Genomic DNA, 13,425 nt, shown 5'->3' with positions numbered 1-13,425 from the left:
CAGTGAATGGGTTTTTTTCAACAAGTGTGTTAGTTTTTAGAATAGTGTATTCGCCATTGTGGATACAAATGAGTTGGCTTGGTGTATGTGAGGGGAAAGGACCATGGGCAAATCATGGATTGGCATGAGTTGGCATTAAATTAGCATCGGGTCTATGACAGGCCTTGGGTGATGAGTACAGGGACGCAGGTTGACAGAGAGGATATGGAGGAGTGGGTGATAGCACACGGTGGGCATGTATTGGCAGAAATAGGGGATGAGGAGTGAGTGAGGGAGGAGAACTGAAGGGCTGATTTTATACTTTAACAATATACTGATTTGACAAATGCCTCTGCACCTGGCAGCCTCAACAGTTTGTGGTCATCCACCACCACTTCTACAAAACCTGCAGCCAGCCCCCTTCTGCCCATCCCCATTGGAAGTAAATTTGCAACCTCTGATGCGTAGTATTCAATTGTTCAGTGTTTGATTGTGAATGTCTATTAACTATTTCCTGTGTGTGGCTACTGAGAAAAAGAAACTAAATTGAAAGAGTAAGTTAGAAGCTTGTGGTCTGGACTTTTAAATATTTGTAAATAAATTCCAGTGCAGATATTGAAACTGGTTCATCTTTGCCTATCTCTGAAATAAAAAAACAAAACATCTATTATTTCACTCATGATTGGGATCATCCATTCTGTGCCTAAACTTTGAAGGCAGTCAATAATTCTTCAACACTCGCCTATTAACTTTTATCAACTGATTTATCCCTGAACCTGACTGATATTTTGCTGACCAAGGTATCTGACCTCCTGTGGGAATCTCCTTCAAAGGAATATAGAGCCTGGTAGGAGAAGCCTCTGGTAGTCTAATAAAATTGAGAGTTACTTTGTTTACAGCATTTAAATTTATGGACAGTAGAACTGATTTTCTTTTACAACTTAACCTTGAAATCTTCAACTACCCCACACAACCAACATCACTGCCAAACAACCCCTGGCATCAAATACAAACTAATTATCATCATTTGAGCCTTTGACAATAATAACAGCAAACTGTATAAGCTAGGAAAATTGGCTCTACTATTAATGCAAATAGAATCAATTGTATAAGTGATTACAAAAATTGATTTCACAACAAATACATCTGTGTATGCTGTTTGCTCATATAGATAAAGATCGTGTTCAGCAGATCAGAGCTTTACTTAATGATGCCAGCACTCAAACCACGGAATCAGGTAAAAATGACATATTTTTCCTTAAAGATCTCACTGCATCTCCCGTCTCTTACTTTAAGAGCAGCAGGTCTTGATACACTATAAATCAAAATTGGCAATATTAGCAAAAACATGTTTAAAATGTTCAGATTACCTTTCTCTTCACAATTTTGGAGGAAGACATTTAAAACAAAGCACCAAGATTTTGTTCTAACCTAATGGATTAACTAAGAAAATATATTTGTCTAGTTGAATAGAATGTGTTAGTGACTGCAATGTCTCCACATGTTGAAATCTTATTACTCTCAGTTCCTGGGACATTTGCATGCTCCTACCATCACAATCCTATTCATGGTACATTCAGATCCATAATGTATCTCATAGGATTTCTGTAAATACCATTCCTTTATTGCAGTTTCTGTTTCTCTATCTTTGTTCTGATGATGCCACCTTATATGTCAGGGTTTCCCATAAGTTTTTCTTTATCCTCAAATCAATTCCACCCACCCACCGCCATCCCCCCCCCCCCCCCCCCCCTCTTAATGATTGACAGGCTCCTCCATTGCCTTTCGGGTGAAACAGCAACTTAATTGTACATTTCTCAGTTTAACTTGCTGTGTTCACTGCTCACACTGAGGAGATCTAACACAGATTGGGTAATTGCTTTACTGAACAGATTTTTCATTCAATCCCCATGTGTGTCTTTGAACTTTGAGCATCTGTTACTTAACCTCAACGTGACTCACACTTTGACCTCTGTCATTAATTTCCTATGCTGTTCTAATGAAACTCCATATAAATTAATTCCCATTTATACTTTCTCCAGACCCATCTGTTGTTTCTTTATATTATTATCTCCCTTGACTTGCATCAGTTGTCTGACAATTAATCTCTCTTGCCTTCTACTCAATAATGATCTTTATTTTTGTTTTTTCCTCCCCACGTCTCAGCACACAGCCCTGTCTTTGAACTTTCTTAAATTGTTTGTTTTTTTTCTAGTTCTGAAGAAAATTCATCATTTTGAAACTTGCCTGGAATTTTTCTAAGCCTATAGTGATGACTTTGAAGATGGGTTGGATGAGAGGGTCAATGGTGTAATGTGGGAAAATTATGAAAACACAAAGGTTTAGCTGTTGCATTTGACAAGAATTACAAGATGCTTTACAGAAGTAGACAAATCAGATAAAGTGGATAACAATCCAAAGGAACAGCTATTAGGAAAGATCACTAAGATTCTTTCTAAGGGGTGAATTTTAAGGATAATCTTGACGGAGAACAGAAAGTCAAAAGGTTGGAGGATGGGAGCTTAAAGCCTATATGGCTAAAGGTAAAACCATCAATAGTTGTGGAGACATAGAAAATAGGAGCTGGTGTAGGCCAATCAGCCCTTCGAGCCTGCTCCACCATTCAATATGATCGTGGCAGATCAACCAACTCAGTACCCTGTTCCTTCTTTCCCCCCATACCCTTCTGATCCTTAAGAACTATATCTAACTCCATATTGAAAACATTCAGTGTTTTGGCTTCAACTCCTTCCTGTGGCACAGAATTTCACAGACTCATCACACTTTTGGTGAAGACATTTTTCCTCATCTAGTCCTAGATGTCCATATCCTTAGGCTGTCACCCCTGGTTCTGGACTCCCCAGACATCAGGAACACCCCTGTCTATTCCTTTTAGAATTTTACATGTTTCTATGAGAACCCCCTCATTCTTCTAAACTCCAGTGAATATAATATGCATCTTTGGACTGCGGGAAGAAACCAGAGCACCTGGAGGAAATCCACACAGACATGGAGAGAATGTATGAGCTCCACACAGATAGTCACCTGGGAGTGCACCAGGAGAGAACCCAGGTGCCAACCACTGAGCCACCCTGCCACCTGGTGTATTACGTACAGTTTTGGTCTCCTTATATGAGGAAGGATGCTATGGCTATGGACAGAGTGCAACAAAGATTTACCAGACTGATTCTTGGGATGGCAGGACTGATGTATGAAGAGAGACTGGATCAGTTAGGACTACATTCACTGGAGTTTAGAAGAATGAGGATTGGCTGTGCTAAATTGCCCATAGGTCCAGGGATGTGCAGGCTATGTGAATTAACCATGGAAAATGCAGGATTACAGGGGTAGGATAGGGAGGTGGGTCAGGGTGGGATGCTGTAGCCTGCTTCCACACTGTAGGAATTCTATGATTCTGGGTGTGTTCTCACCAAGGCCCTCTATTATTGTAGCAAGACATCCCTGCTCCTGTACTTGAATCCTCTTGCTATGAAAGCCACCATATCATTATATTTAGTTCCTTCATCTAAATCATTAATATACATTGTGAATGGCTGTAGTCTAAGCAATGATTCCTATGCTACCCCACTGGTCACTGCCTGCCACCTGTTTATTCATGCACTTTGTTTCCTGTCTGGTAACAGATTCTCTGTACAAATTAGTATATTCTTCCTTTTTATTTATTCACGGGATGAGGGCATCGCAGGCTCGGCAGTATTTATTGCCCATCCCTAATTGCCCAGAGGGCAGTTAAGAGTCAACCACATTGCTATGGATCTGAAGTCACATGGTAAGGATGGCAGTTTCCTTCCCTAAAGGGCATTAGTGAACCAGATGGTTTTTCCAACAATCAGTAATGGATTCATGGTCATTATTAGACTCTGAATTCCAGACATTTATTGAAATCAAATTCCACCATCTGCCATGGCGGGATTTGAACCCGGGTCCGCAGAATGTTATCTGGGTCTCTGGATTAACAGTCCAACGATAATACCACCAGGCCATTGCCTTCCCACAATACCATGTACTTTAATTTCACATGCCAGTCTCTATGTGGGACCTTATTGAAAGCCTTCTGAAAGTCCAAGTGAACCACATGCACTGGCTCCCCCTTAAATACTTGACTGGTTACATCCTTAATAAATTCCTGTAGATTTGCGCAGCATGATTTCCCTTTCATAAATCCATGCTGACTCTGTCCAATCCTGTCACTGTTTTCAAAGTACTTTGCTATCAAATCTTTTACAACGGACTCTTGCATTTTCCATTCTACCAATGTCAGGCTAACCATTTTACAATTCCCTGTTTCTTTCTGCCTCCTTTTTTAAAGTAGTGGGGTTACATTAGCCATCCTTCATTCCAAACAAATTGTTCCAGATTCTACAGAATAAACCTGTTGGACTATAACCTGGTGTCGTATCACTTCTGACTTTGCAAACCATAAGCACATTGGTGTCAAACAACTTTATATATACTCAGAAAAACTTCTTTGCTTTTGTATTAGATGACTTTGTTTATGAAGTTCACTGAAAGCTCAATTTTAAATTTTACTTTACACACTTTACACTTTACAATCCTGGCTTTGCCAGACAACTGCCCATAACCTGGATCGTTCATATTAAGCATCACAGTAACACATCTTTTCAGCCTGAGCTTCCTTCTTCTCTCCCAATTGCAGCATCCTTCTTTGCCGCAGCTTACAACCTCCTTCATTTCCCCCCTTATAGCTTCCTCCTTCACCCCATGCCACCCTTTCACCCTGCGCAACGCTGGTAGCCTCCTTTATACCACCCCATCCCTAGCAACCACATCTTTTCTCTTGCAGCTTCCTCCTTCCTTTCCTCTCCCACGTCTCGTAGTCTCTTCCATATTTCCTCCCTTTCTCCTGTACTGGGTGACAGCTCCAGGTCCCAGCCAACAGCAGTCACCAATGCTTAGAGCCAGTCTTAGCAATGCTAACACTGGCACTGTACTCAGCAGTTCTCAACAAGCAAAGCTGCATTAATGGCAAGTAAGTGGCACACTTATCTTCAAACTGCCCCATCAGTCACAGGCTGACTGTTTCCCGCTTTTGATGCTGATAGGCTCAGCAGCAAATGTAAAAGAAAATCAGCCTTCAATTGGAGGAACTGCTCCTGACTTGCATACAGGGAGGACCTGTTCTGATTGCTTGCCAAGGAGCTACTGCCCCCCTCCCGGTCCCAGTGCTAGCACCATCTGCATACACCTCTCCCAGAACCCAAAGATAATCACATGGGATTTGCAAGAAAATCTATTGTAGGATATGGTAATAATAGATATACATGAGTGGATTGAAGTAAGGACAGACACCTGAGGAATCAGCATTGGAAAAGACATTTCTGTCTATATTAAATGACATCTGTACCATCAAGTAATCAACTGCACAGATCTGTATTTGCTAAGCAATGTGATAACATACTGAAACATGCAACAACAGTGGTATTCCCAGTACGCATTTTGGTCACGAGCTGAGCCTTACCACCTCTGAGCCCATTTTGATTTTTGAGGAATAAAATGAAGGAAGTTTTGAAAGGAAGATCAAAAGCTGGGGAAATAGAGCCCATGTCAACCATGACAAGCTCCAAGTCTCTTTAGATTGGTTTGACATTTTTTCCCATTATTTTGTTGTCAAGTCAATTATGACTTTTAATATTAGCTTGGTTAAATATATGGCCTAAGAAAGTAGGTTTTAATCAAAATGTTACCTAATTGCCCTTAGAGGATATGTTTATGATTCTATATATGATCCTATGAAGAAAGTGCAGAAACTGATTCTTCAGTGTCATATCATTCCAAAGAGTTCTGACTTCCATTTTCAGGTGGAAATAAAGTTGAGCAGAGTGATGCCAGTATCCAGACAGAGATGAAAATACCACGGTTTGGTTCAGGTATTTTTTTTCTTGAAGTTGTAATGTATTTGATCCTCATCTTGTGAAACAATTAGTAGGACTACAGAGAAAGAACAAGGGAATGAGGTTTATAGAGTTGTTCTAATCCTAGCCCATTTAAAGCTGCTCAATATAGTAGTTTGTTATTGTTAATATTTTCATAATTAATATAGTTTAAATGTTCTTTTCTAAATATTATGACTATTGCATATTAAAATTACTCTATAAAAATTGAAATTGAGTCCCACAATTTATTTCAAACATATATGAATAGTTTGGAAGAACAAGGCAGCATCCTTGGTATTGTGCTGATGCAGTTTACTATTCTGAATCAGCTGAGATTTTCACACTACTACCTGAAAATCTAGAGAGTCCCTTTGCATAACAGTCTTAGTTACGTGCTTCACCAAAATTTCAACCTGAAGCCATCAGACAAATTTTATATCAATGACATTCTGACAATACAGACTCAAATGCTGCAACAAAATCACACTGTAAACTGAAGTGCCAAAAATCATGATGATGATTAATTTAGTGTAAAACTAAATAAACACCTTCCATTTATATAACTTATAGTGCTTTACTTTAAACTGTGGGAAGTCACCACCTGGTTGTCTGAGAAGAACTAGTAGAAGGCTTCTCTTCCTGTTGTGGCAGCTTCATGAAGCTTGTGGCTCATTAATTACTTTTGGGTTCTTGAACCTGTGAAGACCTGGCCACAGACTACTACACCTTAACTGCTGCAGTGGCAGCCTAGTCTAGTTAATCAACTGTCAGCATAGTGAGAATTGGCTGAAGTGGTCTGTGAATGTGCAGGTGTGTTGACATTCAGGGACAATTCAATACATCCTACTCCTTTTGACATATTGCCACTCCTGTGAAGCTGGGCCTCGGTATTTTCACTGACCCACTGAACAGCAGCCTATGGAAGCTGCAAAGCCTTCAGAAATAATAGACAGAAGCATTTTCCCAACAATAGATTTTACGCTAATTGGTCTGTAGTTTCCTATTTCTGCCTCTCTTCCTTCTTGAACAGAGGTCTCACATTAGCAGTTTTTCAATATGCTGGAACCTCCCAGAATCCAGAGAGTTATGGAATATTTTGACCAATGCTTCTATTATCTTTGCAGTCACATACTTTAAACCCCTTGGATAGAGGCCATGAGGTCTTGGTAACATAATGTCTCTCATGGTAGAGATTGTTACAAAATCTTTCCTCCCATTAGCACTTGGCTTATCTATTACCTTTAAGGTGTTTATAGTATCCTCCACCATGAAGACCAATACAAAATATTGGTTTAAATTGCCTGCCATTTCCCTATTCTTGTTATCAATTCCCACTTACATTCACCAAGAGTCCCACACTCATTTTAAGCTTCTCTCTTTTTACACACCAATAGAAGCTCTTGCTGTTCATTTTTATATTTCTTGTCAATTTACTATGATAATCATTTTTGTCCACCTGTATTAGCCTTTTCGTTATTTGCGGCTGGTTCCTAAAAGGTTCCAAATCCTCTTGCCTACCACTTGTTTTCTCCACTTTGTTGCCCCTTAGTTTTGGATCGGATACTCTCCTTGACCATCTTTGTTAACCACGGTGGTTCACCTTTCTCATTGAGTCTCTTTTTTGACCAGAAGAATTTTTTGTTGATTATTATAAAATATCTGCTTAAGTGTCTGCATTTCCCATCTACTGACTTTCCCCTTAGTCTACTATCGCAGCCTGCCTACCCAACACTGTCTTCATTCCTCCATAATTGCCCTTATTTAAGTTGGTGACACTAATTTAAGACCCAAGTTGCTGTCCTTTCAATTTGTAATTCTGCTGTGTTGTGATCAATACCCCGTACAGGATTCTTAACAATGAGATCTCTTACTAATCCTATTTCACTACAGAGTTTTAGATCTAAAATAGTCTGTTCCAGGGTGTGTTTATGCAACATGGTGCTATAAGAGGCATTCCGGATGCTCTCTAAAAATTTGTCTTCCATGCTACCCTTGCCCTCTGATTTGTCCAGTCAATATGCAGATGAAAAATCGCCCATGACAATTGTTGTGCCCTTCTTACATATTGCTATTATTTGTTGAATTATACTCTGCCCTGCAGTGAGGCAACTCTCTGGGACCTACAGATGACTGCCATCCATGAGTTCTTTCCCTTGTCATTTGACATTTCCACCCAAACTGATTTTGCTTAATGATCTATCCTACCTATGTCACTGCTCTTTACCACACCGATACCATCCTTTATTAACAAAGCTCATGCACCTTCTTTTCCGTTTTGCCTATTATTTTTGAATGTTGAATGTACTTGAAAATTGAGTTCCCAGTTTTGGTCACCCTTTAACCATGTCTCAATATTAGCTATCAAATCATATTTATTTCTATTTGTACCAAAAATTCATCTATCTTGATTTAAATGCTACATGCATTCAGATAAAGAACCTTACTGTTTGACATTTTACCATTATTGTTCCCTCTATTTGTAATTGCTGTTGTATTCTGTGTATATTTTCTACCCTTTCCTATCACACTTGATCATCTTGATTTTTTTAAACTACCTTTCAATTGAACCTTACTCCCCCCCACTAATTAGTTGAAAGCCCTATCTTCAACCCTAATTAGATAATTCACCAGGACACTGGTCCCAATATTGTTCAAATGAAATCTGCCCCAGTTGAACAGCTCTTTTTCTAACACTGTATTTCTCCCACACCTATCTTTGGTCTGTTTCATAGCTGAGGAGGGAATGTCACAGATGAAGCTGTTCCAGATTCAGCAAGTATCTACACTCACAATCCAGCAGGATTTAGGAGAAAACCTGATTAATTTTTATTTCCCTTCCAACACTGACCTTGAAATTATTTACGGTTTAGAAAGTTTAGAGTTTAGAGCCTATTTGTCATAGTGTCTGCACTGCCATTTCAAAAGCGTTTACTGCAAGCTTCAATGCCTACTTTTTATGATTTGCATGCTATCCCCAGCATCATGCATGGAATTAACCTCCTCTGCTACCAAATCTTTATTGTTGTCATTGCTTCCTTGAGAACTGATTTGTCCAGTAACCCTTTTACTGTCCTTCCTTCCCATGGTTATTGCAATGGGTGATGTTAGTTGCACTGACGTTGATAGGTATGCGGTTGGTTTTGAGATTTTTGGCTTTGTAGGTCAGCTGAAAGGTCTTTGTCCTGTTTCCTTTTGACTGTTGTTGCACTTGCTTCAGCTAAAAGAAAGAGAAATACTGCTTTTGGGGTTTTCTTGGCTGTGACCTTCACAGAACACACTTCCACCCATTAACACACACAGTTCAAGATTGAAATTGGATTTTAACCCAGATTCTTCAAAGGTTCTTCATATTCTTGGAAGGAAAAATCGTAAACATGTTTCTGGCCAGACTGCTGAATTTCTTTCATCATGTTAACTCACAGTTCAGTTTACAGTGCTTTTCTCCTTTGGAAGTCCTCCCCTTTGAAGCTTCCTTGACACCCATCAGATTTAAGATTCCAAAGTCTCCCTCAAGCCTGAGGATAATCCATGCGCGACTGAATTACATTGCTCAGAATTTGCATGCTCAATTTTTTTTTTGGCTGTATGTCCTTATTATTAAAAAAAGCAATCCCGCATGTTATAATTAAAAGTTCAATGTGACCATTGGTGATCTGGGATTATGCTCTGTGGTCATGACATCAGCCTTGTAAGTTTTCCTTTGTATATTCCATTATACCTCTTCTCTGCCATTGAAAACATGTAATTGAAGAAATTATTTCAATTTAATTTGATTTATTATTATCACATGTACCTAGGCACAGTTAGAAGTTTTTTTTTGCATGCAGTACAGGCAGGCCATACCATGCAAAGTGCATTGGGGTAATAGAACAGAGCGAGGAATATAATGTTGTGGTTGGTTGGCTCGCTGAGCTGGTTCATTGTTCTGCAGACATTTCATTACCCTGCTGGGTAACATCATTAGTGCAGCCTCCAATAAAGCGCTGTTGTGTTTTCCCGCCTGTTATTTAAACTCTGGTGTGCGTTGAGCTGGATTACCTCACTTCCGGTTTTCCTTCGCAATGGAGTATATATGGGGTCGAGCCCTGTGTTTATTGATGGCTTTCTTAGTGGAGTACCAGGCTTGTAGGAATTCCTGGGCTTGTCTCTGCTTTGCCTGTCCCGGGATCTTGGTGTTGTCTCAATCGAATTGGTGGTTCTCCTTATCCATGTGCATGGAGATGAGTGAGTATTGGTCATGTCTTCTTGTTGCCAATTGATGTTTGTGTATCCTTGTGGTTAATTTCCTTCCTGTTTGTCCAATGTAGTGTTTGTTGCAGTCTTTGCAGGGAATCTTGTATATGACATTGGTCCTGTCCATAGTTGGTAGTGGGTCTTTGTTTTGGGTGGGCAGTTGGTGAAGGGTTGATGTGGGTTTGTGTGCTACTCTGATGCCCAGTGGTTGTAGGAGTCTTGTGGTCAGTTCAGATGTGTTCTTGATGTAAGGTAGCGTGGTGAGTGTGTCAGGGCATGTAGTATCTTCCTGGTGTCGTTCATGTGATAGGCATGTTCTGACCCAGTTTTTCAGGTATCCATTGTCTTTGAATACCTGGAAGAGGTACTCTTCTTCTTCTTGGCATAGCTCTGTGCTGCTGCAGTGTGTTATTGCCCTTTTAAATAATGTTCTCACGCAATTTCGTTTGTGTGTGTTAGGGTGGTTGCTGTCGAAATTAAGTACTTGGTCAGTGTGTGTGGCTTTCCTGTGTACCTTTTGTTAGGAATTCCCCATTTGTCCTGCATTCCACCATGATGTCCAGGAATGGGAGCCATTCGTTCTTCTCCTCTTCTCTGCTGAATCGGATTCCGGTGAGGGTGTTGTTTATTAGTTTGCATGTCTCCTCTAGTTTGGTCCATTTAATAATGACAAGGCTGCACTGATGATGCTACCTAGCAGGGTAATGAAATGTTAGCGGAACAACGAACCAGCTCGGTTGAGCCAACCAACCACAACATCCACAATCCGAGCTATAAATCTACTTCAAACTCTTAGAGGAATACAATGTTACAGCTGCAGAGAAGGTGCACAAAGAGTTAGATCAACGTGGGTGGACCGTGACAGACTGTTGGTGGTCATCATTCCTAGAAAGTTGACACTCTTGACCACCTCCACTTCAGCGCCATTTATGTAGATGGGCATGCCCTCCATCTTGCTTTCTGAAGTCAATGACCAGCTCTTTTGTCTTCACTTAATTGGAACTGATAACACTTCAAGATAGAATCACATTAAAAACATTTATTTTATGTGTCTCTTAATTTCAGATGAGAAAACCTTTCAGCAACAGCATGAACTGGGACTAGAAAAAAACCTACAAATGGATCTTTGCAAATTGTCCAACAATGAATCTGGTATTATCATCTAGATTACTAAAATAAAAGTATAATATTTAGTATCAATGTGATTGTAAGATATGAATTAGCTTTTAATATCACTGATTAATTAGTCAATTGCCTGAAGTAATCAAATTCCAACACTTACTTTGTTAATCTTGGAAATAATGAAGCGGTTTCAGAATTCCTAAAAGATTTTAAACATTTTTGTTGTAATCTGAAAATCTGTACAAGGCTGACATATTTGATTCTTATTCTTTACTAGTAAAAAAGACTTGCAATAGTATAGCAGGTTTTATGGCCACAAGCCTTCTCAAAGCTCATTACAACCAATACTGTGCATTTCAGTGTAGTCCTTATTGTAATGTAAAAAATAAACTAAAGGTTGATAATTGATTAACAGTAACAGGAACAATATTCCATCCAAGTAAACATCTCCTCGTCTGGTATTGGGTAAATGTGTCAGCCAAGAAGTCACACTTGTGTATGAAAATTGTCTGGGGACGTCCCACAAACACTATGAACAAAACATTATAATAAATATAAATTTTGGTACAATTAAACACATCATCTTTATTATGAAAATTATCCCATCTTAAAAGTGCATTACGTACAATCGCAAAACTAAATGTACCCTCATTTTCTCATACCCTCTTGTCCTAATGTACATAATGCAGTTGATCCACACCCCCCATCTCCTCAGTGGCATCAAAGACTGTCGTCACTTTTTTGCTGTCTCCACAGATGTTGCCTGATCTGTTGGGTGCTTCCAAAATTTCAGTTTGCGTTTTAAATCTCCATCATCGGAAATATTTTGCTTAGTCTTACCAAAAAAAAATGCTTTTCACAGTTTTCTACAATATGGTGTTGCAAGAACCAGCCAAGAAAAATCAATTAAGAAAACACAAAGAAAACGTGGAGTGACTAAAATGCATATCAGAGGCATCTTGCGGGGAGCATGTGATGTATCTTCACCTGTATCTCTCATTTCTAGAGCTGATATCCTCATGGCATGATGTAAAGCAATGCTAGCTAGTGTATTTGTAAATTGTTAAGGATCATGGTCATAATTTTAAATTATTTCAAAATATAAAACCATCGTCTAAATCTATACAGTGCTTTATATAACATCCATTGTTCTTCTTCTAAAAATCTAAAACTTTATTGCATCTGTGGAAAAAACAGAAAATGCATTTTAAACTCTTATTTTCAGAAGTCATTAGCAACTAATCACTGAATCATTGATCTCAGAATGTTTAACTGAGTTGCTTAAATCTAAAATTACTAAATCTGCCCTTAACTTGCTCTGCTCCAAGGAGAAAAAAAACATTTTCCTCATCTTCCCAACAAACTGAAGTTAGCATGCCCTTGGTATCATCATAAAGGTGACTGTAGGAATTTATAATGCAAAATGTTGCCAGGTTATACTCCTAAATGTAAGATTTTTTTAAAATAGACATTCCCATTCTTGTGAGTAAATGTACCTTTCAGTATATGGAAATTCAGTATATTTAAGTATGTCTGCCCAATACACATCTGAGATCCTAGATTCAAATCTTGGATTGTCAGCACCCATGATACCAACCTTAAATAAGAATCAACATTTTCAGTCAGGGAATGAGAAAAATAGGGAATCAAAATCATGTAAGAGTTGATTTTTCATAAAGAATATAATTATGTTATTATAAAACAAATTGAAGTTTGGAATTTACAATGTATATACTTGTAAAACCCAAAAGCAAATCAAACTACTGTCATTTATCATATACTTATCATGGGTTCATCAATTGTAATATGCTGTACTTATGCTGTTCCAAGCACACTCACCCCTTTAACATAGCAACCACAGTCCCAAAAAAATGCCTGCCTGCCGAGCATTGGCCAACTCCAATTGATCTTGAAGTCATTCCCTAAAAGCTCTCCAGAATCTGCATTTTAATTAAACAAATTCCAATGCCAATGGCCAGGTGTGTGAAGTATGAACATAGAAACACTCAACACAGATAGTATTCATTAACAGACAACTGTTTTTCCTCTACGCCAACCATGATCAGGATTAGAAGCTCCAGAATGTGATCTGTAGGTCAGAAGCCAAGTCTGTTGTACAATTTTTAATTTTGGGTCTAATGTTCCCATTTCCCAGGCAATGTACAAGCAAAATGCA

General features: G+C 38.9%; 1 long non-coding RNA gene across 1 annotated transcript; it reads left to right on the top strand.

Annotated features, from left to right (window-relative positions):
* Positions 1–1,172: 1,172 nt before the first annotated feature.
* On the top strand, positions 1,173–11,215 carry LOC125485930. The gene is made up of 3 exons (XR_007264636.1): positions 1,173–1,216; positions 5,820–5,888; positions 11,193–11,215. It is a non-coding gene; the product is annotated as an uncharacterized LOC125485930 (long non-coding RNA).
* Positions 11,216–13,425: the final 2,210 nt, after the last annotated feature.

The sequence above is a fragment of the Rhincodon typus genome, chromosome 24, assembly GCF_021869965.1.
Source record: "Rhincodon typus isolate 14 chromosome 24, sRhiTyp1.1, whole genome shotgun sequence".
NCBI classification, from domain to species: domain Eukaryota; kingdom Metazoa; phylum Chordata; class Chondrichthyes; order Orectolobiformes; family Rhincodontidae; genus Rhincodon; species Rhincodon typus.
Note: the sequence above shows the minus strand (reverse complement) of the source record. Positions and strands in the feature narration are given on the sequence as shown.